Here is a 6,034-nt window from a genome sequence, read left to right as displayed (position 1 = left end):
CGGTGTGCATTAAAATGATACCGCTTTTGAGGGAATTTGAATAAACCTAAAAAGTATCTGCTGCAGGGTCTAAAGCAATGGATCACCGAAAGCTATCTACAGCTTTGTCATACAGGAAAGTATTCTCCCGTGCCACTGACGATTGCAGCAGAATTGTCATTTTCTCTACAAGCTCCAAAATAGCACACACGTAGTTAATGCTTTTGCTTAACGTCTGTGTTACAAAATACAGCACTCCACCAGCTGACAAAGCGAGTGCACTGCCAGCCAGATCCTTGCCTCTTAAAAGACACGCTCGGTTATTACTCATACCACCAAATCACATCGCTTGTACAGTACGAACGCTGCCTCACTTCAACTCCTGTGGGCTGTTTGGGTTTTGAGAAAAATATCAAATATTTATAGATGTGACTAAACTACGCCGTGTTGGATTGTACTGAATTGAAGCATTTTCAACCAGGGCCATTGGCTCCTTTGGGTCCTGGCATTTACATGCATCTGTGAGCCGGTTTGTACTATAACTCGTCATGCATAAGACAGCCATCGTTTATGAGTCATACTATAATCACATCAAGCATGTACAGCACTACACATGCATTTCTGCTGTTTCTTATGCATTCGCTACTGCACACAGAGCCCACCGCTGAGGGAAACACTCCCTACGTCTTTCGGATCCTTTATGCAAACTAAGCCGATGACTCTCAAAGACTCTTGAAGTCCCAGAAGCTTTATGCATCTTCAACACGTGCTTCCTTGTCACTGCATGTCCTCCCTCCAGCCAAGCTAGTTGTTTTGCCTGTGACCTTTTAGCCGATTCCCTTGGCATCACCGCAGCCTGCAGTCATTTGCAGTGTGCTCCGTCACAAGCAGCATAGTAAACGTTTCCAAAAGGGTCATAAACTGTATGTCAAGCATCAGAGGCAGGCGTTTGATGATTTTTATACAGATTGTGCATGTTGTTGTCATGATGAAATATTTCGAGGGTGAAGAATCAGTAGTATGCTTCCCACACATGCTGTGATTTGTTTGTTTGCCCTTCAGCATTGGATTAGGACTATATTTAGACGAATGAGGTATGCTAATGAGCACCTTGCTTCTGGAAGGCATATCTGACAGCCTCCACCACACGCTCTGCCAAGTCCATAATCTTTAACCGAAATCCCTCTTTTTTCTCAGCTTCTATTTTTTCTTCACTCTATTGTGATCTTATTGTTAAAATGCTTATGGAGTTGCATTACATAAGGTTGGTTCACATGGATATGGGTGTGGAGGGCGAGGGCTGAAATGCATCGTAATTTGACACTCAGCAGGTCCCCAGAGAAAGAAAACTCTTGCATAACTGTGCCGTCTCAGATGGAGATAAGAAATTTGTCCCCTGTCAGGACTGTGCTGACTGTCCGGGTGAATCATACTCACGCTCGCGTACCTTTGTATGCTAATTCCACGATCCAGATCAGACCGCTAAGTCATGTCTCTTTTCTCTTGCAGTGGGAAAAAGTGAAGGCTCACTGTTCACTCACAGTGGGAGTTGCATCACAGCAGAAGCGTTTTCAGGTTTCATCTAAAAATAATTAACCTTATTTTCAGAGCAGCTTTCCATCAGAGATGCTACTTGATGTCTAGGCTAAGAGATGAGTGCAAACACGCAAGGGCAGTCACCGAAACCATCCCTGAAAAACACAAAATGATGAGGTGTTAGTTGAAGGAAGAAAGGAAGAGCTGTTCACTGTTTCTAATTAAGAGGAGCTCACAGTATGCATAAAATCAATGGGAGTTATTTTCAGTAGTAATCTTTTAAAACCCGGACATCAATTCTCTGTAAACATCAGGATTAGTCTGAAAAAAAGGAAGCTTGGGAAGAACAAAGAATAAACCAGAAGAGCGCACTCAGGAGAGTGCAGACCTCCACCAGGTATGTCTGGAGGCATGTGGGTGGGGAACAGGGAGCGCAGGGCCCGGCGTGTGTCCAGCATGTGTGCATGAGAGAGGTGGAATGAAGGGGAGACATTATGCAGGTTCCAAAGCACCTGCGATGTAAAATGTCAATTTCAAAGTGAAAATGTGAGTGTCATGTGTGTTGTCTCAAGCAGAAAACATGATTCCAAACTGAAGGCGACGTTGATCACTTGAGGCCTCTACTGGCCGGTTAAGAGGAAGAAAGAGTCAGCCGTCGATGATGATATGAAACAGAGCAGTCAAAAAAAATAGTCTTCTCAAAAACTGGGAATCACTGCGAGAGGTCCTTCAGCAAAAATGTTAGTTCCAACCAAGGAGGAGCACACCAGGCTGCACTCATTAATCAGCTGAACTCAGTCTTCAGCTGATAATTAGGTGACCTCTTGACTGGTTGCAACAAAAACCTGCAGCCCTTTATGCCTGCCCTTTATGGAATAGTTTGGACATGCCTGTCTAAGCGAACAACAACGGAGAGTGGGATCATGAGAGTTGACCACAAGAGCGAGAATCGTCATTTTGACTTGAAATGCTAGTTAATTCTCCGATAAGCAAACAAAACAAGACAAGTGTTACCAGGGGTGGGATGCAACCAAATACATTAACTCAAGGACTGTGTTTATGGAAATATTGGAAATATAGCATTACTGTATTCCTGTTTTCACTACTCCCTGCAATGTGTATAATGTTGTAGTTGCAGAAACTGTGGTTTTATTTGCAGATATCATCAAATCACTTAGGACACAATGGGTAAGTGTTTTGATGTGCATTTAACAGAGCCCTCTAAACCAGATGAAATGTCTGGTTTCACTGCTTACTGTGAAAGTGAAAGTGAAAGTGATGTAACAGAACAGCCACACAATTCAAATTGGTGGTGTATTAAAGAGACGCAAGGGCCACAATGGCATCTCATGAAAAGACATGAAAAGCTACACCTTTAACCATTCAGTCGTGAGCATGCAGCTGTCTTAGCTAGTAACGTGCTTGCATAGTTGAACAGGTTATATGGCCCTGAATCACTACATGAGCAATATGTCTTCTCAATAAAATGCATGATCGGCTTGAAGCCAAGCTTAATGTAGCTTAAGCTTAATGTTAGCTGACATTAACATTAGTCTTAGTAGTAACATTGTCTTGGTAGGTTGCCAGGTTTGCGCCCATTGCAGTGGAATTCACCCAGTCGGGTTTCAGGAACAAGTGAAACTTCTCCATATCTACAAATATGCAAATATTTAATGAAAAAAAGTCCTTTCAAGTCTCAAGTGGTCTGAGAACCAAAACCATTAAGTTGACAAAGCGAGTGACGAACATTGTGCAAGATTCTCTGGAGGGTTTTTTAGACTTTGATTTGTAAAATCAATGGAGTTCTCCCTTAGCGCATTAATATTAAGGGGGAGTAATTTTGCAAAGCCAAGAACGGTCCTGCTCCAATAGAAATTTATAATATTGTTATCTCAAGATCACAAGTTCATTTTTTTTTTTAATCTGAAAACAAGCTTTGTGATCGTGAGATAACGAGATAATCAACCCATTATCATGGAAAACAAAAGGCAATTTCCTCTTCTTACTTGTAATGTTTATCAGAGATCAGGAGCGTTGATGGTGTCGTGACAGCTCGAATATAACTGCAGCAAACAAATAAAGCAAACACGTGCCTTGACTTACTGTTCACTTATAAATTCCTCCTGTCGGGACAGTGATTTTGAAGGCTGAAATCATATCTGATCGAATGAACCGGGCGCTCATTTTTGAGTTCTCTATAATTACCCTGAGATCTCGAGAAAAAAAGACTCGTTATCTGGACAAATCGGCCTTTCGTTATCTTCGGATGACCAGAACTTCTTTTCCTCCTTTCTGAAAACACAGGAAATCTTGAATTGCGTTCCATCAGCACTTCTTCTATGCTGTTCATTAACGGTGCTGTTTTTGATGCGCTTTTTACTGAGTGCTGCTTCACAGCGAGAGGTCAGAATTTGGGAGGTCTTGGTTTCCGAGATGGGTTTTGTCCTCAGGCAGAGTCATCCATGGTGTGGATTATCAAGGGGTCACAATTTAATTACTTTCCAATACTATCATATGGTGGTGCAGTACAATTTGTAATCCTGAACATCAAATGAGATGGATAAAATTTCTGTTAAAAAGTCCTCAGAAACCCTCGAGGGTCATTTCCTTGTGGCTCGGCAGATTAGGGCACATGTGGGCCCATCCAGTCACGCCGGTCCAAATTCTCACATTCGTGGGATAATGAAACCTGGTCCCTCGTATCTCCTGTGCCCACTCTACACCACCTAATCAAGCAAGAATCCCATGACAGCAATCCCATGATGGCTCTCAGGAGATGATGAATAATGTTTATTGAATCCTTCAGTCCACTAAAGTGCCATTTATTAGCATGCTGCTAAGATCATGATGGGCTTTAAAATCAGCTTTTGCCTCTTTGGATACCATGATATGTTGCTGTCTTGATTGACGCTTTTACTGTTGATGAGGCAAGGAACTGTCTGAATTATAATGTATTCCTATAGAATAGCATTTCTTACTTTCATCTCTTTTTGTTCATCTCTGTACCCAAACAGCTGAACAAATCTCTGTGAACACACAATGAAGCAAAACACCAGTGGAAGTCAATCAACTAAAAAGACCTGAAAATGCATTTCTGAAATGCTTTGAGTACGAACCTACCAGAGGTGAAAGACATACTTCAACATCTTGGAGAATGGGCTTATTTGCTTTCTTGCAGAGAATAAGATGATAGATACGACTTGTTTGCAGTAAATAATAAGCCTCGCCCAGAAATGTATCATTTTTTACACTTTGGTTTTGCGGATAGGCAGATTTTCTTACCCTCAGAAATAGGCCCCCCCTCCAGTACCTATGCTAAGCTAGTTAACCAACTGCTAGTTGTAGCTTCATATTTAGAGTACATGCATGAGAGCGGTAACCTGACATGCCAGATGGTTTGTTACATAGAACCATCTGGGAAGGCGTCCATGAAAACTGTTTGGAAAAGGGCAGGCACTTTCAAAAAAATACCACGAACCATCTGTCTATCACTAACTTCAACCAATCAGATCAACAAACCATATGACTTAGGAGAGCAATCAAGAAACGCTGTCAGTGCCGTTCTTTGCGCTTCTTTCAGTGAAGACATACTCTCCAGTTCTGATATAACTGATGCTATAGCAGCATATATGTAGTTCCTCATTCTCTGATTGGTCCAAACCACTGTGGCTCATCCACAAGCACATAACATGAAGCCTGGCAAAATTGATTCTCAGCTCACACGATCTCGCAAACCCAGCCACAAAGTAACAAGAGTGGTATCGTTCTCCTCCTCTATCTCTTGGCGAGAAAGCAAATAATCTCCCAGATAGTCAAACTATTCTTTTCAGCTAAGAAAGCACGTTGAAAGCAAGTAAAGACAAAACCTGTGGAGATTTGTGTTTCTGTGATGTTTTTAATGAGGCTGAAACGTTTTTTAGTGTCTTCTTGCTGAATTGGAACAGCAGGGTTTAAAAACACGTTCAATTTGAGACACAAAAAGTGGTGTTTTCACATTTTTTGCCCGTGGAGATGTGTGCCACCGTGGCAGTCAGCCCTGGCCTTGTCTGTGTTTGTGTGTGTGTGCGCATTTGTGCCAGTCTGTGCACGGCCGCCTGCGTATGTGTGTCTGCGCATGTATTTATACGAGGACTCAGCTGTAAAAGGTCTTTAATTAGGATTGGATGGCTCCTTGTATTCTGGGTATTCTCAGCTCTTACACAGGCAGACCTCCTGTGGGACAAGCTCTCCTAAATTAGAAATGGAGAGCTACTTTTCACCAAGATTTATTCAACCATTCAGTTTATTCATCAAAGAGCAAAGGCCTCATATTTTCCTGCGCCGTCGTCTGTCGTACATCTGGGGCCATCTTTTTTTATTTATTTTTTTCATTGTTAATCTCCAATAACAGACGACGTCCTACAGTGCTCCATCAAGGTGGCATTCAGAATGATGACAAAGCAACAATGGCGTCACATGATTTAGCAACTTGCAAAACACTAACGCTCCATCTGACGAATGCCCCTTGATGGCTCTTGTT

This window comes from Chelmon rostratus, chromosome 7, assembly GCF_017976325.1.
Source record: "Chelmon rostratus isolate fCheRos1 chromosome 7, fCheRos1.pri, whole genome shotgun sequence".
Classification (NCBI taxonomy): domain Eukaryota; kingdom Metazoa; phylum Chordata; class Actinopteri; order Chaetodontiformes; family Chaetodontidae; genus Chelmon; species Chelmon rostratus.
This window is presented reverse-complemented; position numbering follows the sequence as displayed.